Source organism: Bombus impatiens, unplaced genomic scaffold, assembly GCF_000188095.3.
Source record: "Bombus impatiens unplaced genomic scaffold, BIMP_2.2 scf_0182, whole genome shotgun sequence".
Taxonomy (NCBI): Eukaryota; Metazoa; Arthropoda; class Insecta; order Hymenoptera; family Apidae; genus Bombus; species Bombus impatiens.
The window spans coordinates 15577-42327 of NT_176601.1; the positions used below are offsets into that span (position 1 = coordinate 15577).

Genomic DNA, 26751 nt, shown 5'->3' on the forward strand with positions numbered 1-26751 from the left:
ATAATTGTAGACTTCGTCATCGCTACTCTCCTCACTTTCAAATATATTTTCACGCTGTTTACTGAACATTTTCAGGATGAAAAAATCACTGATGTACGTCTCACAAGTATGCTTTTCGACCAAATGAAAGATCTGAGATATCTGCCACGAGATCCCTCGGAATACTCTAGCTGGAAAGCTTATCGCTTTCTCCATTTCAGAACTAAATAATCTTTCCTTTACAATGAATCGAAGGCGATAAACAACGAATACCCGCTTGTCGCATCTATTTACGTTCTGCGTACCAACGCTCGGATTTGGGCCCGCAAGAAACTTAGCCGAACCACGCTGGACGACCAACGTGTTAATAGATGGGATTGGCGATATGTGATCAGGACTTTCGATCGAAATGCTTGATATTAGGCTGGTGTCTCGAAGAACCTGAATATTGGAAGTGCCTGAAGAAGAACTCTGTGACATCGAATCAGCTACAGTTGTTGATGGAGTTAGGATAGTTTAATATTCTATCTATTATTTTCAGATGCAAATTGCCTTCCTTCGTCAGTCAAAGAAGCTGCATTTCCAGTTAATGCAGTAAAATCTGCTTTTGGAAAAGTTTCTTTGTTCAGTGGATAAATTCCAGTCGCTCGGGTTCAGTTTATTGCTATTTCAGCTCTTTGTACTTTTATGTACGTCTTCTCTAATAGTTCTGCCTCGATCAAATATCAAAAGGCCTCGATGTTTTTTGTTTTTGACGCAGAAATAATCGCATCTCTTCAAAACTTACCACAGAGTAAGTTCTCTATGGCCTTATGAAAGTTTTATTAAAAAGCTGAAGTTTCTGTGTAGAATGTGATGGTAGGTATACGATTGATACAAAATTCTTTTTGGCCAATTCAATTATACTTACATTATGGATGTGGCTGTAATGTCCATCCAACAAGATAAAAGATTCTTCTAGAGGTTTAATAAAATTAGCGAAGTGTGGCAACCACTTTGTAAAGAGTGGTGCTTGAATTCAGTCAGATGGATGATATGTACCGATCGATCTATTGAGTTGGCAACTAAGTGATATGTTAGGTGACCGTTAGATGGTAATGACAAAATCCGCGATCACTTAGTTACCAACCAAATACATGGTACCCTCCTCATAAGTACACTATTTTCATTTTTCCTCGGAAAAGTGACTACAGGTGGCACAAAATTTCCTGCTGCATTCAGGCAATCAACAGTACACAACCATTACCAATGCACCAGATTTTGCTGCTGTTCGTTTGCCCTTTTCCTTTAGGACAACAACTTTTGGTATTTTTAACTGTACAACGGTAAGCATTGTCCCATTAACATTGTAAATTCAATCAAGAGTATAACAATATTTGTCATACTCTTAATCAATAGTAGCAAAAAAGCATTTACATTTTCTCTACTGAAGCTGATAGTTCTGGCAGCTGAAGGGTCTGTTTAATATCTTCAGTGAAATCTTATCTTAATGACGGGTCAAAAAACAGTCTATTGAGCCTCTTCCAGCCGTGTTATTCTGAGAAGGATACTTGATATCATTTGTAATCGATAGTCAATGGTCTATTAATTTGATATGTTATTAGTTGTTCCATGGAATTTTTATTTCATTTTCAAGATGTAATTAAGTAATTGAGTTTCGAAGTCATCTCCTAAAATTCTTTCAAGCTATATTCTTAGTACTGATACTTTTATTAACTTTAGAGCACATATATGGGATTATGACATGATTGTTGATCGTGACATGTTAAATACTTTTGCTGTTTTAAAGTGGCCAAACTTTTTTAATTTGACAGCCTTAATAGCTTGTATCGTATCTTCTCCAAAATAATTCTTTCTTAAACCTTCCTTTTCTTTATTCAGTTTCGTTCGTGGCATCTGAAGAAACGATCGAAGCCATTTTGTAGTTTAATTATAAATTATAATATGTATAAATAAATTATAAAATTATAACTAATTATAATTATGATTATAATAAAATTATAATATGTAACAAATTGTAATAAATAATAATAAAATCTACCAATCAAGAACCTTACATTTCATTTTTCACCAATTTGCATTTCATTTTCTCTTATAATAATGTATTATAATCAAAACACAAACACTTCAAGTACTTTTGGATATATTAAAACCATGATTATTATATAACTTACTTTTTTCTTTTTTTTTTTGATCATAAAATATACCAAAGTAAATTTCACTTTAAGAAGCATTTGTACAAACTTTCTATTATGGCCAAAGGATAAAATATCTGTTAAACAAAAAAATTCATCGAGAACGGTTGCTATCTACCATTATTATCCTACTCGTCCCGATTCTGAACATACACGTACCCATACACTTCTACATAAAATTAAACAGAAATAGGTACAGTACCATAACTATTGATATTGTAGGAAAAAAAAAAAATAAAATCGGCCGATTGGGTTGCTGGAGCGGGATTTGAACCCAGAACTTCCACTTGTCGAGTGGTTACATCGTAATCTTTCTTTCTTTAACGATTATTTATCATCGGGTATCAGCCTTTGGTTGCATCAATAAATGAATAGGTGAGACCCTAACTGTTTATACTTATTGATCCTTATACATATTCGGTTTAAACATTTCATATAGATCTCGGTGTGTGTTGTGTGTGTTGTATAATTGTGTTCGTATTTTAACAAATAGTATTTGTATACAAGTTGCCATTTTGTCTCGTCTTTTATGTCAGAGACTCTTATGGAAAAATATATAATAGTATATAACAAAAATCATTAAATTACTCTGTTGGATTAGCCTAAGCTCTATCCTAGATTATATTTTAAGACTATATTTTTAAGGTTTATTTACATATTTATATATTGCACGTTATTGACGACGTGATGTATTTAGTTTTCATCGTTATGTGCCTTTTTGTTGCGTCTTCTCCCCTGGCTTGTGGTGATTGTTGCATCTTTGTCTCCTGACTTCTTTCGTCTCGTTTCCATATGTGTTGTATTTATTTGTTCTCTTTCGTGAGCCATCAGTATCCTTCGTGTGTCCTGTGAGTATCTCCTCTGTTACATGTTGGCGTTTCTCTGAAATATTTAAATAACTGTAGGTGTCTTTGCGAAGCGCGTCAACGGGAGTCGCAAATTTCCGTTACGATTAGACAATCGACGCCACGAACTGATCGATCCCCTATTTCTATTAGGATAATAGAAGTAGCTTAATAAGTAGAATGCTTGATTAACAATTCAAAGATATTATATATTTCCAACAACTTTGTAGAGAAGCCAGTTACGCTGGTGCGTAAGGTGACTGATCGAAGGGTGGAAACCCAGTAAAGAGACGTTGACTGTTCTAAAGTCGATGAACCAGTGAAGTCCGGTGACGATGCTATCGCAAAGGAAAACTCTTACTTGGTGGTGATCGCCCCACTGCTGATCGCTTGCGCGTGGAATCCCGGGAAACATGGGAAGATCCACGTTTCTCCAATTTTTACCTGATGGGGCGATAGCCATAAGGAACCTCTCGACTCGAAGATATTTTATGCCAATTGACGGCCTTGACGATAAATCAAAAAGCCTCGATTTATGACAGTTCCTTAGGATTATCGCGATCCGCTTAATTCTATGTACACAGCTGGTGGCCGCCTCGAACGTAAAGGGTCATCGGACGTAACAGTAAGTGTGTGAAAAGTTTGGTTCCTTTCTTTGTCTGGTTTCTTTTGCCTCCGTGGCTTCTTGGTCAGTGGTACAGGATTGGAATGTTGTCTGTGTCTGGTATCAGTTGCATAGGATTTGGTTTGGTGTATTCTTGAGCTATTATGTAGCCTATGGCGAGGGATTTGTTTAGGTATGCGGTGTCTATTTCTGCGAGACTGTAGATTATTGTATTTTCTTGTTACTCCAATGGCGTGGTTGTTTATTCTTGGCATCTCTGCTTCTTTATGTGTCTTTTTGTTGCTTATGTATTTAAGAGAGTTCTCGCTGATCGGCGTTTCTCAATGGAATATCTGGGGCAAGCTCTTTCGAACTTTTTGATTATTTTCCAACCGGCTATGTTCAAGTTGAACCACATTGCGGCTGCGTAATTATTGACACGATAGGTAGCACATAGCGCAATACAAGATATTCTTTTTTCTACATACAAGATATTCAGCTACAGGTGTAAAAAGATTTAAGGGGTGATTTTTGAAGTTAAAATTAGACAAAGATCAGGAATAAAAAAAATTGCGTCTGCAGCTTCGTTTTTACTTATCCACAATTAAAAATCGATTGAAATGTCCTTGTGCGAGAGCGAATCTCTTTACGCGGATAAAAGTAGGTCACCTTGAGCAGAGGGATGCACAGAGATTTTCAAATCGAACGAAACGTACACCATCCTGCGCGAAAACGTTCTTGCGGCAACGAAAATTCGTAGATTGAACATTAAACCTGCTTACTGATTGAAATCCATAACGGCATATCGAAAATCTGCTATGGGATTTCCGATTAGAGGGGATTAATGTTTCCTCTAATCTTTTGCTTCCATAAATAATTAGTAAACAAAAGCATATATTAACAATGTTTATGCAAAGTTCGCACATCACGATTGTCCCATCCGCGGATGTCCACAGTCAAATCACACAAGGAAATGGCAATCGTTTTATATTTAGTATTATTAGTAAATGTTCTATATAACGAAACGCAGTATAAGCAGAATACACACAATAAGCACTACACAAATTTCACATCCAAATCACTCGCGTTGGAACTAAATAAAAAAATTGAGAAAGTAACAAAAGATACAAAAATAAAGGAAATGAAAACGTTCAAAGAACTAGAAATGAAAAGGCTAAAAAAAATCGACAGCAGAATAAGTTAAACCTATACTTAATCTATATTTAACTCTAACTTTATGTTTATAGAATTCTCCTAATTGTTTTTGGCTGTCGAAATGGTTCTATCTTTTCAGAATAGTTTTACCTTCTTACCAACTTCCTGAAACTACCAAAACGTGTTACTTAACAAGGTAGCAGTGGAGATTTCATTCCGAAAATATATTTACAATATCCTTCGCCAAACGCCTTCGTTTTTGGTATAGCTCGAAATTAGTCAGGAACAACCACAGTATCTAAAATATTATCTTATATAATATTATTATACAGGGTGATTGGTAACTGGCGGTACAAGCGGAAAGGGGGTGATTCCACGCGAAAAAGGAAGTCGAAAATATAGAATACAAATTTCTCGTTCGAGGTTTTGCACTTTATCGCGTCTCGTTATAACGGATCTCACTGTAGATCGTTGTCTCGATGGAAAAATTAAAAAAAAAAAAAACACTTCTATTCTATATTTTCGACTTCTCTTTTCGCGTAGAATCACCCCCTTTCCGCTTGCACCACCAGTTACCAACCACCCTGTATAATTATATAATTATATAAGATATTTCTTAGTTTAATTAACTATTATTATATAAGATATTTCCTTTAAAATGTACGGTTGGGCGTGCCTATTGAGAAAACAAATAGGTTGCACACCAGGTGTGTTTAAAATGGTTAGAACTGCCTTGCAAGGCTAGTATTATTTTGGCAACGAAAGCGAGAACTTAAAAGAGCTATTCAACGCGATAAATATAATTTGTCATTCGATTATACATTAATTGATATTATTACGCATTACTCCATAAAACGAGAGCTTAATCAATCCTTCGAGTATAAATCGAAATAATCTTTTCGTAGCTTTCTTGCGTTTCTTCACTTTTTATTGCATGTGTATGTATGTATGTGAATATCGATGACTTTTTGATGAGCTTTTGCTTCTCTTGCTGGTATTGATTGGCGGATTTTCTGAATTCTTTACGAATTTCTTTTTGACTCTTTTCAGTATGCTGTGGGGCATCTGTATTTGCGGGATTTGTCGAGTTACGCGATTAGCTACGATTACTTTTTATATCCTCCTGTTTATATACTTTTTAAAGTTATATCCCATAGTGTTTTTTTCGTACGATTTTCTGTGCGGCGGAATATATTAAGTTGTTAATGTCTGTTAGTTAATTGGCCATTTGTTTTTCGAACTTGGTCCAGTCAGCCTTCTTGTATTGCAGCCTGATTGTGTTTGACGCTGTTGCTGCTATAATTTCTATTACTTTGTGATCGCTGTTGTAATTTGCGGTTTGTAGCTTACCGTTTATTGTCCGTGCTAGATATATTCTGTTGTCTGCTGTTCAAATGTCCAGAAAGGAGCCCGCGCTTGGAAATGATACATATTTACATACATATATACATATCTTTAATTTATAGTGTATTTATCTTTCGCTTGCCCAACTGCGAGTGAAACCGCCTCTGAGATTCGCTGCTGTGTCTTCCTGCTGCAAGGATATAATAGTTACTCGTTGAATTTTAGATCCTAGTACACCGAAATTCGTCTTTTTTACTATTTGAACCTTATTGTTGTATATGTGTATAGGCACTGATGATGTAGTGTTGTTGCTTTCCGTGTGGTCTTTAGTATCACGGTTTCGAATATCTTGTTTCTTTTTATTGCGGTGGGCTGTATTTATACGTATGGTATGTGTTTCTCGATTAGGATTGCTAATACCTCCTTGTTTGGCATTCGATCTGTTCGATCTTAATATACTGTAGTCTGCGCTAGTGTGTTATTTAGTTTAGTTTCGCAGAGTAGGGGTATGTCTGGTTTCTTTTAATCTAGCAACTTTTTTAGGTTGTATCTCCTTATGCTCCTTATAATTGATTTTAAGTTGGCTATGTTGGATTATATTTAGGTGTCTGATTTTTAATTCTATAAAATGTTTAGGGCTCGTACTGCTAAATTGATTTTCATTGGTCCTGGTATGTGTTTTCTTTATAGGCTGCCGGGAGAAGGAATCTATTACTTTGTTTTTGAAGCCTTCGAGCAAGTATTTTATGTCCGGTTGTGTTGTTTCTTCGCACTTCGGTAGATTTGTATTGTGTATATTTGTTATCTCGGTCTTCATTGTGTAACGAGCGTAATTTCGGTGTGGTTGTGCTGCATGGTAGTGGGGTTTGTCCAGTTTGATGGCGAGCTGTGATCTGTGGGTTTACATACTTGGATCTCCTGTGGACTGTGTCTAACCTTTGCTCTTTCTCAACTATGTTTTCCGTTTATTGTTGCTCGTGCAAATTTTAAGAACGTGCATATTTTGTAGTTTGCTGGATGCTATATTCGCTGCAATTGATGCAGCCTAGTCTGTTATCTTCATTTTCTGTTCTATTGCATTGTTCAGGTAAATGTTGATCGAGACATTTTATTACATATCTGTATCTTAGTTTTCAGTTTTTGCTGCACGGAGTTTGCAGTTTTGGCAGTTGCGGACCAGCAATATCTGCTTTCCATGTATGGTTCCCATGTTACTGTTTGATATGCAATTGCTTTGATTTTTGTTAAATTGTTGGTTATGCTTGGAACTGAGTGTTGCATAAAGAAGTATTCTGATGCCCCTGGATTGGCGTTGAACTTTATTTTTGTTATTTTTGTGATTTTTAAATTTGCTATTTTTATGTTGATTATATCTGACAGGATTTCTTGTAACGAGTGATTTTGGTCTTATGTTTTTTGGCGCGAATATGTGTAGTATTTGTATATATAGTATGTAGTATTTGATACATTGAGTGATTGAGTGTTTATTTGTGTATTGCCATCCCCTGTGTCTTTGAGGGTAAAGTCGGTTATGGCGCGAGATGTGTCGAGTTTGCGTTATTCATTTATTAGCTGTATATTGGTGACGGTTTCATTTTTTTTTTACTTGTTGAATGTGGTGTTTAACAGTTGTGATTGAAGTTAGCTTCTCTCTACTTTTCCGCTTTCACTTCGTTTGCTTGCTGAATTTACGTTTTTGATTCTTCGTTTCGTAGATGGCTAACTTGGTTATTTAGTTTTACCGGTTCTATCATTGTTGCGTTTCTCATTTTCGTTTGACTTAATGAACATTTTAGTTGGAGCCATCTTCTTTCCATGTTTTCATTCTTTTCTTATTGATTGATAAATGTAGTTGGTGTTTCTCTGATTTTCTCGCCGTCGGTAGGGTAGGAATCTTTTCTCTCTCATTTATGTTAAGTTGTGATATTTTAGGTTGGTGATGTCTTCGTCCAATTCTTTAAGAGCTTTATTCTAATATTATAATATTTCCTGTCAAGCTGTTGGATGTTGCTTTTACTGCCCTTGGTTGTTGTGTTTGTTTTTAGCGCAGTTTTGCTTGCACTTCGTGTGCAGCACGGCGCCATTTTATGGTTCTCGTGCGGCGCGGTGGGCGAGACTCGTCGATTTCCTGCACCTTTGTACACGACATTTTTTCTTTTTATTTTTCTCTTGTAGTAGAGAGTATCCCTATCACGGAGACCACCAATTTTTCTCGCAGAGTTACCATGGGCGTACACTGTTACATTCTTTGGAGGTTAAGTTGCGCGCACTGACCAGAGGTGTCGATGTTTTGGTTCTTACCGCGCGATTTTGTGGTTACTTTCTCAATTAAGCTACCTAGATCGTCAGTGAATACTGTTCTCCAAATTCTTAAGCGCCACTAGGAGGCTCCTTATACAATCGAATAATTAAATACACAAAAATGTATATACATATTTATCACATATGATTAAATATAATATTAATAAATAAGAAGATATTTCTTATTTATATAAGATTCTTGTGGGAAATTCTTGTGGAATTCGATTCTCTGTTTCTAAAGATCGTGATAATACGGTATTGCCCTTACTTTTATACGTCGAGTCTTTATGGATTTGTAAGCTATAAGATTTTATAAGTTTCCAATTTCCGCGGGATCAGCAGTGGTTGACTTACTTTGTTTAGTTAGAAGGCTGATGTTATTCTTGTAACTATTTGCTTGTATAGGTTTCAATTCGTTTTTCAAAGACTTTTATTCGAAGTTGAATCATTAAATAAAGATACGAAGTCCAGCCATGACTGCTTTTTACCTTCTCCTATTATTTTCCTCAAGTTAGCCCTAATTTTTTTGAAGGCGACGAGCTTTTCAAACGAAATTAATGAAACGAAAGAACAAATCCATCGTTTAAAAAAGTGCTCCACCCAGTGATCTTTTGTTAGTATATCTTTACATACTGTAAGATATACTATACGCCGCTTAGAAACGTATATTTAACTAGATAGAATTTAAGAATTCCCTAAGTATATAGGTAGAAAAGTTATACAAATGGCAACGACTGTTTGAAACAAATGATCTTAAGGAGCTTCATCTACTCATTATCACTAGAACTATCACACCAGTCAAATTGACTGGTTTTACAATTTTATTTTAAAATTTCTTCTTCACGTTATATTTTTTTCCGCGATGATGTAATGCCTTTCGCAACGATAATTGAAAGAATAATATAATGAATTTTATTTTGTTTTTTATGTATTCAAACTGAAAATAATTTTGTATCAAGGCTACTTATACCAATAGCAGTCAAAATGACTGGTATTTGTCTAAGTGTAAAAGGGTGCTGCAATCTGTTTATCGAACTCCAATTAACCAATTTCCTCGTCTTCTACAACTTGCCACGCGTTTTTCAAATTTTTACCGCGTATCGTTCGATATGACGATATCAGATGTTAGAAAAATTCCGGATCGATCGCTAGATGCTGACACTGGAAATACCATAGCAGTGAAAAGGACTGGTTCTACAATTTTATAAACGTGTCGACTCTCGTTTAGAGATTATGGTCCCAGATGGATCAATAATACCAAAAATCTACTACATAACATGGAATTGCTTCTGTAAGAAAGTAATAAATCAATAAATATACAAATATTCTATTATTACGTATTTTTTAAAGATCAGTCATTTTCACTGCTTTTGGTAGAAATAGCTTCGTGTTAACTATCGGTAGTTCCAGTGTTAAAATGCTGAAAACATTCACGCAGAAGAAATTAGCAGTTACGGTTGAATCATTCATAAGACAATGGGTGCAGGAATTCAACACGGGTAGAAAAACTGTATGATCACGTTTTCGCCGCCTGTCTCTCATTAACCGTTTTAGTGCCAGAGGTTTTCAAGAATCCGTGTCGGATTGTACCATGCAGCGTGACAGCGTTTCGTTCATTTATTTGCGAGAAATTCTTTTCGTTTATGCAGGTGGTTTACGATTTAAAAGAAAAAACAGAATTACGAACTACTTTCGGAACCGAGCGCGTTGCGAATTGACGATTGTGACCAAACATCGCGACACAGTTTCACCACAGTACGTGAACAGCGTGATCGCGCTGCGTAGCGCTAAAACGGTTAAAGAGGATCTCAAGAAATACGTCTGCAATTTGTATTTGGAAGAATTTTACAATGGGATAACTCGACGTTGAAAACCGTCAAATATATTTTAAAATATCAGGTGGTATGACGTAATAGGTACCGAAGGTACACTCAAATACGTTCAACAACCAATAACGTTTATTAGATTCTATCACTCGATAGCAATGAACGATTAACAACGGTTGAATGACAATTAACAATTAACTACGGTTGACGCTTGAAGACGATTGACAACAGCGACGATCGACCGATCTGCGGAAAATAGCCGACTCGTTTCTCTTCACCATTCGCGCGTCACGGCTCGGGGTAGAATGTCCTTTTTGTTCCAGATCGAACGGATTCTTCCCTTCGTTGCCCATCGATATTCCCACTAGCGTGCGTTCGTTAGATGTGTCGCAACGGTTGGCGCGTGTATGCCCTTCTGAGAATTCGGCGGAAGAAACGTGAAGATATCGATGGCACATTGGACACGTCGGTGTCGCACTTTCACGGCGTAGCGCTTTGTATGACGAAGCCGTTGGGAAGTTCCGTGACACGTGCCGTCACAAATATTTAACAAATACATAGAATGTTCGTACTAACGAATTCGCTAGAATAGATCGCTAATAAGATCGCTAATAAGATCGCGTTCGTTTATTTATACTGGTCGGGGAGAGCCGGAAAATTCAAAATATCTTCGTCCGACGGTTGCACGTAGCGGCAACATTGTTTCGTCCGGAGTTTATTTATTATTACATCGCGTGTTTCCTAACGATATTGATACTCCGAGGCAACAACACGATTCGAATTGTCTTCCAGCTCATATCTCGCTACATTTCCATTTATCGCGTTTCGTTCTCTCCACAGACGCCCTGTGTACTCGAGAATTTTCCAACAAAATTTTTTCCACGAATCAACTACTGCCTCGAATACGCGCATACCTCTCTATCCGTTTGATCTCTCTCATCCACTGCCACTCTCGGACAGCTTGCTCAATGTGCTGTCTTGCTCTTTTATTGATAATGAATAGAGCAACGTCACACACGTAGGGACACGCGTTTCCAAGAACAATCGCCAGCAGGGAGGATACATATGCTTTCAATTTCAACGAGCAAAGGGGCAAATGGTCGCTAATAGCATTTTGATGAGCCTCTTTTCTTCTCTGTCTCGCACTGCACCATTCTCTCGAATAATCACTGTCTCTCGGTTCTCTTTCTCTTAGTTTCTCCATGCATTGTCAGTGCGTGTTTCGTGTGCATTCCGAGTGCAAGGAGGGGCCATGCTTAGTTCATTGATCATTCGGTAAATCGGTGACTCATGTGCAAGCCGGCATGCGTCTGCCCCTTTCTTTGCTTCGTTTTACTACTTCGCCCCTTTCAAAATGAAACGCTCGTTCGATCGTTACGCCCGCATAACGCGAAGCGTAGGAAACACGCGTCTATGCCTTGCCCTCTCGATAGTTAGCGTTGTAGAGCGGACCGTTGCTCAGGGCCGCCTGTACGTAGTCGCGGCACCCTGTGGTTCAGGATATTCTGGAGAAAATACAGAGGCGAAAATATATTAGGTTGTCCGAAAAGTTTCTTTCGTTTCATAAGGCGATAATTGACGAATAACAATTTCTCTTTTGTATTATTTCATTCGATTAGGTATGATCCATTTAGTTCTAATTCTATTATTATGTTCGTGCATAATTCAATAAACTATATAAAACAAAGAATATTGTGCGTCTATCATTTCCTTATAAAACGAAAGAAACTTTTCGGACAAGCCAATATATATAGAAACAACTTTTATAATTATAATACTATAATATAATACTAATTATAAATAAAAACACACACACACACATATCCATATTGTATATTGTATATATATTTACATATGTCATTTTATATATTATTTATTTTTATATATATTTTTATATACAGGGTGGTTGGTAACTGGTGGTACGAGCGGAAAGGGGGTGATTCTACGCGAGAAAAGAAGTCGAAAATATGGAATAGAAATTTTTTTTTTAATTTTTCCATCGAGACAACGATCTACAGTGAGATCCGTTATAACGAGACGCGATAAAGTGCCAAGCCTCGAACGAAAAATTTGTATTCTATATTTTCGACTTCCTTTTTCGCGTAGAATCACCCCCTTTCCGCTTGTACCAACCACCCTGTATATTTTATATTTATTTCATATATATACATATGTCATATAGATAGAGGAATTAAATTGAGAAGAGGGAAGAGCTTTTTTTCAAGAATAGACCAAATAACTTTATAGTGCATAGTGTAATATATTCAAGTTTAAAAAATGGTACATGTAGTTCCATTTATAATGGGATTCTACGTTCCCATGGGATTTAGACGAGTCAGAAAAATTGTAACGATGTAAAAACAATATAACACATTTTTCTAAAAGGTACTTTGGAACGTGTTGTGTAATTAGTCTATCAAAGATTTATTAAGTAGTTGCGATTAGGAGATAAAGGAAAAGCTATTTTCTTTTAGGATATTTAGTGTTATCACTCTCAGATTATTAAATATATTCGTTGATGTTTATTTAATATGTTTATGATTTGTAACTTATGACTTTATAAAATTCCATTAATAATTATAATTCGATTGTACAAGAGTTTAGTACAAATTAAATATGTTTTATCTTTTTTGCTATTTAATTATTTTGTTATAAATCTGCCATTTCATTTGTATCACGTAATTTATAATATTAAGTAGAGTAAATGATGATATTGGCTGACGGTATTTATATGTATAATTTATAGCTATCTACGGTACCCACTTGACACAAATGTGACGCGGATTAAAAATCACGAAATTGTAGAGAAACATTGCATAACAATTGATATCGAACAAATACCTACAGTTTTACAATATACAGATACAGTCAGACAAAAATTTCTCCGTGCACCCTTTAAAACAATAACTTTGTATAACTTAATTAACTAACTTAAAATTGCACCAAACGAATCAAGTTTTTTCGAGAAGTTAAAAAAATTAGTTCATAAAATTTTGTGAAAATAGAAATTGGTAGGTATGACGACGAAAAAAGTAAAAGTCACTTTTATAATAATAAAAGTTTTATCTGCGCTTACAATGAAAATTTGAACAACACACTTTGAACATGTATGTCAGTTAGATACATGCCGAAAATTTCATAAAAATCAATTAACGTTACTGTAAACTACGAGCGATTAAAAATAGTGAATTTTTCAGTTTTTCATAACTTTCGGCCTATGACTGTAAAAATAAATTTTGATATCTGTTGCTTGTGTTCGTACCAACCGGTTTCGGTGAATTTTTCACCATGTAATTGACATATGTTTACAAAACGTACTTTCTAAATTTTCACGATAAGCTCGGGAAAAAAGTTATATAACGTGATCTTTGGTACTTGCATCACCATTCCTATCAATTTCAATTTTCTAAACATTTTTTTCCCGCATCGTCTAGTTAAAACAATCCTTGCAATTTCTCGAAAAAGCTCAAGTCGTTTGGTTCAATTTTTAAAAAGTTACTCTACTTCAAAGAGTGTTTTTTGACTGACCATGTGTATTATGCACGTGAAAATTATCTGTTAGTGCACGATATTGTATCTAAATGATGACATTTCTACATATTACGAGGCTAATATAAGCGATTCGTATAAACATCTTCAGATTTATAACGGCAGAAAATTGTTTATAAATGGAATAAAATTTACCTACCATTAGTTTTCGATTGTAACTTTATGATTACTTTTTGACGATGGGGAGAATAATATTTCTACGCCTTTGACGTTATTATCATCGTATCAAAAAGCTATTTATGTCGTATTTGAGGAAAATGCGTAAGAATGTTATGATATGCGTGATTTTTCGTTTTACAATTTTTATTCGTAACATTACATTAAAGTTTTACTCGAAGCGTTCAGAGGTTGTTTATCTGTTAAAACTACAATGAAATTAGAATATAAAAATTTAAAACTCAAAAATTTTGAGTAGACTTGCCAAGTCTAAATTAATTTGTCGATTTAGATACAATTTATATAGGTGAAATATAATTGGACGGAAGTACAGTTTTGCGAAGCTATCATTTTTCCACTTGTACAGAATTTTAACTTTGCTTTACAAGATTGAACATTTATTGTTATTAAACCACATGAAAATTATCTTTGTAACTTATTCCTCGTATTTTCATTCCTTTGTGTCTTAAAAGTCTCTTGAGTGTGTATTGAGAAATCTACAAATAATAATTTTCTTAAATCTTTTATAAATGATAATTATGTATTTGTGAGTTTATTTATTTGAGAAATTATTCTGATCAATAATTTCGAGAAACTTACAATCAAAACGTGATAATAAGAATACTAGCTACTAAGTATCCTTGCTCCTTTCTGGCGTCGAAAATAATAATGGTAACTACATATTGGTATAATATGAATAGTTGTTGTATTGCTATTTACTAGCCTGATGATTTAGGATTATTTAAATTCTTTACATGTACATAGAGTTTATAATAAAGATGAAAGTTTAGGTGTAAAATTAGCCTTATCGTTAAAGATTTCTAATTTGGTTTAAAAGTTTAAAAAGAAAATGGAGCTCTATGTTTTACAAGTATTATAATGTTTTGTTCCGAGTGTTACAGTTTTTGCAAACATATTATGTTATTTGAGTAATATTTACATATACCAAATGCGTGTCCTGTCCTTTATAGTTAAGCGTCGTGTTTAAAGAAATTGGATAGTCAGATGCTTGCCGGGTACGATCAGCGTATCAGCGATGAACGTATCGGAAAAATTTGCTTGCTTAACTTGTGTTTAAAGAAATTAGAAATGAAGTTAGTGTACATATGCGCGGGACAATTAAAATAAATAAAATACGTGATAAATAAAATAAATGAAACTACATGAAATCAGTTGAAACATTTTTAAAACATTGTTGAAAATACTTCTGAAAGGTTAAATAACGTTGTAAAAATAAATTTAGTAGAGAAATTTTCCAACGTTTGAAAAACAGCGTAACGGATTATTAAAGAAATTAAAACGTTGAATTTATGTGAATTACACGAATGAATTACATATTTGAAATAATGAAAATACAGATCGCATATTGAGTCGGAAATTTAAGACATAAAAATCCTATTTCTCATTTATTTCGTATTAATTTGCATTTTGCTTTATGGAAATATGGAAAAATATTCCAATATAATATAGTACGATTTATTAGGAATTAAATAAAAGTCGGAGGAAATCAAAATAAATTTTAATAAATACAATGATCTTGAGATACTTATTTTCATCTAATTTATGTAAAATTATCAACTATCTGTGACGAAGTATTGTGATATATCTTAAAATATGTTTACACTATCACATACATGTTTTATTCTAAATTTTCTGAAATACCATACTCATCGTTCTGCGTGTGGAAGGCTATTAGTTGCACAAGATATTTAATCAAATATATTCAATCGTCAAGTAGAATTTCTAATTTTAAGCATTTAAAAGTCATTTGTTATTTTAACACTGTATAAATGATTACAGAAAACATCGTTGAATTAAAAAAAGGAATAAAATTTGCCTGGACGGATATTCAAAATGGAACTTCAAATAAGGTAGTGGATAGTGTATATTTAATAGATTAATAGAATTAATTAAAAAAGAGAGAAATTCGTTAAATATTGAACGAAAACATAACAAAATTGACACTGGGTTTATATTTTTTCACAGAATATAATTTCACAGAACAAGATATAATTTCAGGAGAAAATTTAATTTTTTGCAGACTTCAAAAGAATACAATTTTTGTTTGTAATATCTTCCGTTTTGTCTTTCATTATAAGATGTTATTATATAACCGATTTTGTCAATTTTTCTTTGAATATCATGAAAAATCAAAAAGTGGCGTTGAATTTATAATTATTCACACCACTGCCACCAATGCCAAAACACGAGAACAGAAAGAGGCTATTGAATTACATTTAAAAATAGATTATAAGTCAATAAAGATTCAATTACATAAATTAATTACAAAGAAGGTTTGAAAACATGATAAATCTTTATGAAGGAAAACAATATTTTTATTGAAATTGTTTGCAAATAAGCATGCATTAATACAGTGTATTGATACAATCCCAATTGACTATAATTTATTGTACTTCGGTTTATTATCATTAGAATGCAAATTTTTATACATTTATAGGGAAAAAGGCAAAATGCACAGAATACACATAGTATGCGAAAATATATAAAATATTCGAAATATAGTATTCGTTCTAAGATTTGACGAGGCGAGCAATTTTCTACTTATTTATTTAAACATTTATTTAAACTCCATGAACAAATCTCGTACGATATATTTCAAAACGTATATCGTACGATATATTTCAAGACGTATGAAACAGTGAAAAATATACCTAAATATTAGAAAAAATGGAGCGATCGGAATTTCGGTCTTCGTGTCTCGAAATTTTCGTTGGTTTGTTCGTACGGGCCTGAGGGTCCCGTATGCTTCGACTGCGCGTAACGAGCAGTTGTCGAGGTTCCCTGAGTTGGGCCAGTGGCAGCAGTTGCTGACTCTCCAGTACAATCACCGAGCGTATCCTTCGCGCGCTGAGTAGCAATAGCAACGCTTTGAAACGTGCACGTGTTTTCTCACTCGTGTGATCAAGAAAACCTCTCAAAATACTCGTTAACATAATTTTCTATCATAATCTCGCGACTGAATGTTAGTCGTATAGTGAATAGTGTATTTATAATCGACGATATCCTATTCGTCCTGGTTAGTTCGTTATCGCGTTGCAAGGCGGCGTCACTTCAAACTGATTATTCGCGCGTTCGTTTCTCGTGATAAATACCGCGATACGAGGATTTAATCGAGTAATATTCAGTTATCGCAATATATTTTCATTTCACGGAAATCGGCATTCTCGCGGAGAAAGTCATACAGAGTAAGCGTTAAAATCACACTCTGACAGTTAAATAGAAAATTGACGCCCAACTGTCCAGCAGTTTGCGTTTCATTGTAATTTCCCATTAGTTCTAAACTATTTTTATTTTTCACTTTATTATTATTCAACTAATTTTTTTTATGTATGGTTAAATTCTTCCCAAATCTCATGTTTAAACTATTTTTCGTTTCATCTTTCACTCTATAACTCCAGTGTCGATTAACTCTAAATTGACTGAACAGTGTATAATGGAGTGTTGATGTGAGTGCAAGTTCAAGGGATACGTACAACGAGGAAAGATTTCACGAGATAACAAGAAATTCTTGAGCGATGGTTCATATGAGCTACGCGCAATGGGCTTGCCTGCCCAGCACTTATCGGAACAAGGTTCGTACATTTGTTTTAACGTGTTTTTTTCTCCAATCTAGTTGCCAGAATAGTTTATCAATGCCGCGCGCATACATCGTCGCGCGTAATATTTCTTCGTTACACGTTCTTTTGGAATGTTTGCGATTCACATGAAACATTTTTTTTCTTTTTTTTATTTGGTGAACTTTTTACAATCACTTCTCTTTGAGAATTATAAATAAATTATTTTGGCGTGGTACCGTAACTTGGATTATAAGAGTTTATAGTACGTTTGATTCTAGTTGAATCTAATGCTTCAATCTAGAGGGTGTTGTCTTTTTAGCCTGCGAATCTGATCCTAGTACCTACTTAGGAAGGACACCTAGTATAAATTTATCGCACAGAATATGGTATAAATCCAAGACAATTAGGTCCGAACTTTATACTTTATGTAAAGTATAACATATTTTGCTTAATTAATTAATTTTCCTTTTTTGGGTTTTGGTGGTTGTTTAACTCTTATATTATATCAGTTACTGAATTTGGATATACATGAAACATTGCCGTGAAAGATCATCCATCGGCTGGAGCTATGCCCCGGATGTCGATAGGTTAACATCCAGTGAATTTTGCTAGAAGTGCGTACATTCCACACTTATTTGCTTGATTCAGATGGAACTCGCGTCAGTGTAAATTCGTAATCGCGTTCCGTCCAATGATGTTTGAACTTTGCGAAACGCGAAAAATCGTTTTGCTTGTTCCATTGATACAATACGACGGATAGATTAGTTTTACGAAGAATTACCGATGTTTATTTGCCGTGATATCATTTCCACGTGTCAAACACTTGATAATGTGATTCAAAGCGCTGCTTATTTTTTGCTTGTCAAACGTTATCTGCCTTGTCATTTTCTTTTCTAATTTCAATCTATTTCTGCTTTATGAGAACTGTTAGATTTCGAGGGATAAGAAACTTGCATATTTCTGTTTCATTAAATACTAGGTGATTGCATGATGATAATTTAGAGCAAAGTACCTACATGTTTTTCTGCATTTACGGAGACGAACGATTTTTTAAATAAACGAGGCTGAAATATTGAAAATTTTTCATGAATTTTAAGAAACGGAGAGAGTTGTATGCGTTTAAAAAACCGGACTGTTTCATCATGCCATTATATATATAATTAGATTATTATATATTTTATTTATTATATTATATTATATATTGTGATAATTATATATTATATATTACTAATATAAAAAATGCGATAAACAAAATAGAAAAGTTGTTGATTTTATTTATTTGAAGTTTTATTGTATTCTATTTACTGTGTGTATGTGTGCACTGCTTTTATAATATAAATTAATATCTTTATCTTTATTGATTTTTCCCTTATGCTTGGAAAAAAGATTAGATATAGTCTTTAAAAAATTTGCTATCTCTTTTCTTTTCAAATTGTTTCTTGGTTTCTTGTGAACATTTTTTTAATTACAGTAGTAAGGGGACTTTTTGTACATTTTCTACTTCCTCCTTTTTATAATAACTTTGGAACTGAAAACATATTATTCGTAACTAAATCTTTTGCTTCTAGAAAACATTCTTAATGAATGTAATCTTTCATTAAATTTTCAATTAAATAGGAAATGAAAAGCTGATCGATATTTGTAACTTCATATTATACCAATCATTTATTTTATTATTTAAATTTTGCATTTTATTAATCGAGCAAAGCACTTTTTAATTCCTCTCATTTTTACGTTCATCGACTTGGTGTTCTGCTCTTCTCTTAAAAAATTTCGCGAAAACTTCGGTTATAGCTTCTTTCACCATTGCTACTTTAAAAACATTATGTATATTCATTTGCGTACGCCATACAATTGTTTTTGGTTTACAAGAATCCCTATTATCGTTTATATTAGTCAAATTTAATATATTAATTTAGGAATTTATATTTAAAAACATGTAGTTGTTTGATGCAGAATATATCGTGAAATTATGCAGCATATTTTTTAATAATCTTATATTATAGTTTCTCTTTCCTTTTAAATAAGATAGAAATAATTATGAGTAAGATAAAATTGATAAATGATCCAAATTAATTAGGAATTTAGGAATTTATATTTAAAACGAACGAGTTTTAAGTGTTGCGTCGGGTGTTTAGATACTACGTGACTTTGTAACGATTTCCATAAACAACTGTATAACGTGTACTTTTTCTAGCGTTTATTCGCAAAACAGCTTTAATATAATAATAACTATATAATAATATAATATAATAATAATAATAACATAAACGTGTGATATTGACTGAAATACCGCAGATCAATAAAATATTAGTTATAATGAATCCAATCCAATTGGCTTTAAAATTCGAGTACTCGCAGAGTATAATTTCTTATATTTAATTACAATATTTGCATTGATTATTTTATGCTTTCTTAGGGCATACGAAAATTACGTTGATGAAATAAAATAAATAAATGAGATAAAAAAACATGAAATAATATAAAAGAAAATAAAGTAATATGTGATAATATAAATAAAATGAAACAAAATAATTAATTAACCAATTTACAAATAGAAACTTTCGAAAAAATTCAAAGAAATATGTTTACTGAATTTGATCCAGAATGTCGGTAGGCGCCACTTTCTAACCATCAGTATGTATCCAAGTTTTGCCTATGATTATATTTCGCAGGTTTGGAATTTGATAATTAATAGTGTAAATTTTGTCAGTTGCATATCAAATTTTTTTATCTATTTCGTTTTTGATTACACGATGTCAATGGATCAAACATCTAGATTCGCGTCTAATATATCGTTCGAAATCCAATGCTCAAAAGGATGTAAAGATCATTTGTCACAAAAAAAGTTTGATAAAGATTATTCGTCAGTGAGAAAAAATTATTAGCACCTGCGTTTTTCGGAAGCGGTCCTTGCAAAAAGATCTGCCAAGTGCCGCCGAAAGGCGACAATGCCTTACCATTTATATATGTGTTCTACCCTTATTTAATAGAGTGTTAAACGTCCCTCCTCTCGTACTACAAAAAAACATTCTTTTTCTTTTTACGTGGAGGAAATCTTCATAGACACCTTACCACCCTTGGCAAAGGTGGACAGAAGGTAGTGCCGGATTCTTACCGGCTAAAACCTCCACGGGCAAGACGACGGTAGACCAGTGTTGTGCGAGTTGATCGTCGGGCCCCTGTGTGCTTAACGCGAAGCACGTTTAACCAAGCGTACTCCCAGAAGGTACATCCACACCACACGCAAGGGAGGGGCTGGCCGCTTGCCTGTTGTGTTCTTCTAATAAATGTTGTATGTTTCTTTTAATAAGAAACTTTCTCAGTCCTCTGCTAATAATTTGTGCTCCTCTGTATGCCGAGCTGATTGGAAAGTATTTGATTCTTAATGTGGCAATTTCTCATAGCCCTCTCAAAATACAAGTAGTGAAGGTAAATAATTCCCTTAATTAAATCATTATTATTAAATCTATTGCGAAGCTCTTAATAATATATTTTTGCTGCTATTATATTTCTTGTAGTAAGAGAAGGCCGTTCTAAAAGAATTCCTGCCTCTTCTAATGCACTTATTTTCAAGATGCGTAGCCTTGCGTTTTCTATCGCATTGGCAGAGATTTTATAACGTATGGGATTAGCATAAGTTATAAATAGGTCTAATTAATAATTTGTAACAGAAGATTTTAAGCTCAAGATTTAAGTCCGATGCAAACGATCGAATTTGTAACAAATGACCGCAACGGCAATGGGTTGGAAGAACAAGAAAATACATATGTATGCATCCTTCTTTTTTGAAACAGGAGAACTTTATTTATTTCTTTGCTTTTCCAACGGCACTGGAACGATGTCTTAGGATAAAATATCGCTCATCTGCATCGACCCTTAAGATACACGAATAAAAGGGGTTTTTATTAGCCAACATAGCCCTACATTTCCGTTAGTGGAATTTTCACATGTTTATTACAAGTTGTATGTGTATTAATACAAGCGACGGGTGTGTATATCGCAACTGGTACCACTATGCGATTGGCCCAGACAGACGATATAAATGTCGTCCATTTGATTCGGGTTTAAGAGTGCTTCAAACGCAGCTGCGTACGACCGTCGTCGTTGACCGACGGTTCGGTTGAAGAAATCCGACGTTAAATTGGGTGAGTGGCGCCGGGCGACTTTTCCAACCATCTAGAACTTAGAATTTTTTTTTTTTTATTATTTAATTTGTACTTTACAATTTGTCCAGCTGAACATTTGGTAAATTTTTCTAATCTAATTGCTAAATAACATATGGATGGCTACTCCCAGCGGGATACCATCTTCGAGTTTGACTATTATGTTTCTTTAGTGAGGTCAGTGGGCTGTTTTCTTCTTAGTCTTCTTTCTATCAGAGTTTTGCTCGCTTCGGCAGCCACCTGGTTTGGACGTGTTGCCGTTCTTTCCTTGCATTTTTTTGCGCATCTACCGATTTTTTCTTCGACCATTGGTATTTTTAAGTCTGCGTATATTCTCGTTTCTGACATACCATGGGACGTTGACTATTGTTCTCAGTATCTTCGATTGTAGCGACTCTAGTTTATTTATGTGGCTCGTTGCTGCTGTCCCCAATAGCGGTATTCCGTACGTCCAAATTGGTTTTATTATCGTTTTATAGATTTTAAGCTTATTTCCTATGCCGAGTTTAGAGTTTCGACTAGTTAGCCAATACATCTTTTATTACGTCTTTTATTTCTCAAATCGCCACTCGTCGACGACAACGCGAAAGTAAAATCGTCCTTGTATTCGTATTCCGGTTTCCAAATTTTTGTTCTGGTTTGTTCTAGAGGTGTAGATATGTGTTTCAAATAACATTTTGCTATATGCTATTATACATAAAATAAAAAAATTCACTTATTTGGAAATTATTTGTGGAATCTTTCAAGACAAATCACTATTTCTTTGGAAGAATGTAGGACAAACGTAGAATTTGATACTTTGACAAATTGAAGTGGCAACAAATATTCGAAGTTTAAGAAGTGGTGCACTATTTTTATACAGGTTAGCTGTTATAAGTTACCGAATTTTCCCGCACAGATAACAGCTTTATTCTCTCTTCCTCTTCTCCGCCTCTTCGCAGTATGTACTCTAATTTATCTATCCTCTTTCTTTTTTGCTTCCTTTTTTTAAATCGTATTAAAAATAATTAGCATTGATCTGTCAAATTTAGGTTGAGTTAGTTTAGTTTATATAAAAATACAGCCACCTAGATGCCCGGATGAAGTGCAAGGAAACTAAATGTAATTAAAGCTTTTTACGAATATCTCGTAAATAGAAATCGAGTTGCGGTTACATTTATAGGTCAAAAATTGTTCAAAATTTTGGCGTTGACAATATATTTCGAGTTTATTGAAATCGGTAAGGTGTCCGCTGTTCTATTTATATAATTGTCCAGGCTATCTCGACCATAGCCTCGTACTTATGTATTGGGTTGGCTATTAAGTGATTGCGGATTTTGTCATTAGGTAGTAATGACCTTAAACATCGCTTAGTTACCGATCCAATACGTCCCGAAGTGGACCAATCGCATATTACTGTTAGGTTGTCCGAGAAGTTTCTTTCGTTTTACAAGGAAATAATGGACGCACAATGTTTTTTGTTTTATATTAGTTTATTGAATTATGCACGAACATAATAATAGAAATATAACGAAATGGATCATACCTAATTCAATAAAATAATATAAAACAGAAATTGTTGTTTACCTTACGAAACGAAAGAAACTTTTTCGACGACCTAATACCGTTGTACTGATGTGACTTTCATGATACTATCGATTGTTATATTAAGTTTCATCTTTGCGAAAATAAGTGCAACCTGATGTTATTTTTTCGAATTTTTGAAAGGCTTATTATGACCTTGTCCATCAAAAAACCGTAGCCATACTTTTTATTCCTTCTTAAGGACTGATAATTCTCCCTAAATAACTTTAAAATTTGCGTGTGAAAATAAATGAATAAAAATCAAATGACCAATGTCACTGACTCTCTAATTATAGGTAGTTTCATAAAAGGTGGACGAAAGCACAACTCGCTCAACCTTCTTTTCTTACAGTAGTAAATGAGAAAGTCTGAAACTAGCGGTTGATGCGTTAACCGAGTGTTCTTTCGTGAATCGACCGACTACGTTCTCACAATCGTTTAATTACGAGAGACTTCTCCTGTCTGTACTCCATGTCACATCGCGTTCAGCTTTACGCTCGAGGAGAAAGCATTTGTTGCTTGGATGTTGCAAGCCACACTTATTTCTTCCCTGTAATTCCTTCGTAATTACATAACGAAATTGCATAAGTGAAACGTTTGTGGTATTTTCATAATGTTGTGCTTTTCGATGCGACTAAGGCAATTTGTTTCTTTTAAACTTCTTCCTTTCTTTTATAACAGGCAGTATATGTTTTTTAAGAAATGAACTAAACCTAACTCAAAGATATATATATGTCGGAGATGAAAGGACATCGGGGCCTCGCTTTTGGAATTTTTGGGAAGATCCCCAATACCTTAGTCTAAACTTTGTATCATAGCTGTGCTTAAATAATAAAACTTAGAAGTAACTAGAAGTTTATGATTTAATCGGATTATGTTTGCTCGAGATTTGTAACAGTGGGTTTGGCTCGAGGTGACACAACTGGTCGCTAAACGTAGCCACGGTCACGGGAGGGCGTTTTTACCTAACAAAGGTATGCAGTAGTTGTATAGCTCTCCCTAAAAATATAGTTGACCCGAGGGGTACAGAGAGGTACAGAGAAGAGTATATAAGTGCAGTTCCACTTGGACTGAGTTAGTTAGTTGAGTTCTGCTTGTACTGTGGACGAGTTAGTTGAGTTACGCTTGAATTGTGGACAAGTAAGTTGTGTTCGACTTGGACTTTGGAAGAAAGCGCATTCTGTTATCCCGTTGACCGCGGATTCGTTGTTGGACCTAGGATCATTGTCATTAGCTTCTCGAGCGTCTGATTACCGCGGTTACTTGTCAAATTCTGTAATAGTCGTATTTGCACTATTCAATGTCTTCTCTATTGCATAACGACAAGGTGTAGTCCGAACGAAGATTCGTTTCACGCCCCTAACTCTAACCATATTGCGAACCCGACATATATATTAGAGAATTTATCATTTTGAATGATAGAACGACACTAGTCTTGTTAAAAGGGCTGTGCAAACCCTAAACTAAATATATATATATAGGTTATTGGGCACTAGATATCATAACGCTGATTAAATTGTTTTAAATCATGGCTTCGTTCAGCAGCAAATTTAGAAGCAAAGCAGCTTGCAAAGTAGCATTGGGCGATCTAATTACAATGGTCTAAGAGAGCAATTCGATCGTCTTGTAAAGAACAAGCTGAACAGCCCGTACAGAAACGTGTTCTACGTATTTTAACGTGTAGAGAGAGTCACGTTTTATAATTCACGCGCGTAATCAAAGCTTGAGATCATTTCATGTTACATCGTCAGCAGATACATTGTAGAGCACGTGTTTCTACTATTGGAAAACACGCTTTTTTGCAGACTTGCCATTTTTTGTTGGAATAAAAGATGATAACATTTTGGTATAAGTACATGTTAAAAACACGATATAATTTTTCTCTGGGTCTCTTATTACACATTTTTCTTCCTTATCGCACTGTTATTACATTGACACGCCAAATAATATGTCATTGGTCATCGCATTCGTATAACTTGCACGTAACTGAAGAATACATACAAAGGTTTAGTTAATTTTTGATTTTTAAATTATGTAGTATTATGTAGTATTATGTATTCGAAAAAATTAAAGCCATAAATCTATGGAAGTGTACAAGCAATCAAGGATATATTTAATATTATAATAATTGACATTTTTGAAGTGTTCAATAGGTGCAAAAATGCGCATATGATCTCATAATCAAATACGATTTATCATTAGGATTTACCATTTTTAGAAAACAAAATTCATGTATTGCAAAAAGATGACATAAATGATAATCGATTCCAATGTAAATTAAAAAACAGTGTTTGCAACATCTTTAATATGCATAAATACATATACTATGTATAACTAATTAGACTTAAATCAATTTAATGAAAATAAATATATGTAATTGTGCTCCTGACCTAATAAATGTATTTCGTAATTTTACAAAAAATATATTGCAAAAACAAATAAAAAGTTTGAGATAACGATGAATTTGACGAATGTAATAGGATTAGTAAAAAATAAAGTTTATAAATGTTTAGAGTTTTATACAGATTTTGTAGAAATAATATATAAGTAAATTACTCATTGTTTATTTCTATTTTTTTGCGTTATGTTATGTAAAATTGAAAAGTTTGCGATAATAGTGACACAATTGTTATTAAATAACAGGCAACAGTTTTAAAAAATAATATCTTTTGAATAAGACCTCGGATCAACGAAACTGAGTTACACAACTTTTTCAGGTTGAAATACTTCTTGTGGTAAAGGCTATACCAAATTACATACTCTTTCGTGATCCTTATCACGTACGATATCAACCGTAAGATAATTTATATAATAATAATTTAATGTAAATTAAATTATTTTAATATCATACTTTAGATCTTAAGAAAATATCCATTAACGTAACACTGATATTGTACGTATTAAAAATATTAAATCCACGATGAACGTTCCTTCCAAATTTAAATGAATTAAAAATTTTATGTGCTTGACTAGATTGACCGCGTAGTATGGAAGTATGTGTGTGCGTAGCGCCTCGAAAACAAAGGAATATAAATTGTTCAATCAACAGTTTGATATGGAAGGAGGTGAGACGCGTATCGATGTGTATCGATGAGGTGTATCGATGAATATCTTTGAGATCGTTTATCAAATAAATATATAACTATTCTAATATAAATTCTAAGTGTAAATTTATTGTTCCTATACCATTATTTCGGCAATTAAGATCCAAAATTTTCAACAATAAAAGGGCTAAAGAAATTATAGTAGACTGTCGTAAAGAGCAATGGGAAACTTACAACAATATTGATATTGAGGCAGGACCCCAGACGTAACAACATAGAACAATTATTTAACAACGCGAAGAAGCAATATGAGATAATTGATAATCGTAAAAATAAGTGAATCGAGTGAAATTGATGATTGTACACCGTAACTTATCTCTTGTAGGTAACATTTCAACATTATGTGTATCGCGTAATAAAAGACTCATCGTGGCGCCACGGCGAAA

The 26751-nt window shown here is 33.9% G+C and overlaps 1 long non-coding RNA gene and 1 other non-coding gene across 2 annotated transcripts in view; both read right to left on the reverse strand.

The window, feature by feature from the left end:
* Positions 1 to 25171, reverse strand: part of LOC117151387 — a 33652-nt gene extending 8481 nt beyond the window's left edge. The window contains exons 1-4 of the long non-coding RNA XR_004461273.1: positions 25161 to 25171; positions 10111 to 10230; positions 7049 to 7053; positions 3490 to 3496 (exon numbers count right to left, since the gene is read on the reverse strand). This is a non-coding gene — a long non-coding RNA (uncharacterized LOC117151387). The remainder of the gene's footprint in view (positions 1 to 3489; positions 3497 to 7048; positions 7054 to 10110; positions 10231 to 25160) is intronic.
* On the reverse strand, positions 20450 to 20556 carry LOC112212442. The gene has a single exon (XR_002946272.1). It is a non-coding gene; the product is annotated as a U6atac minor spliceosomal RNA (small nuclear RNA).
* Positions 25172 to 26751: the final 1580 nt, after the last annotated feature.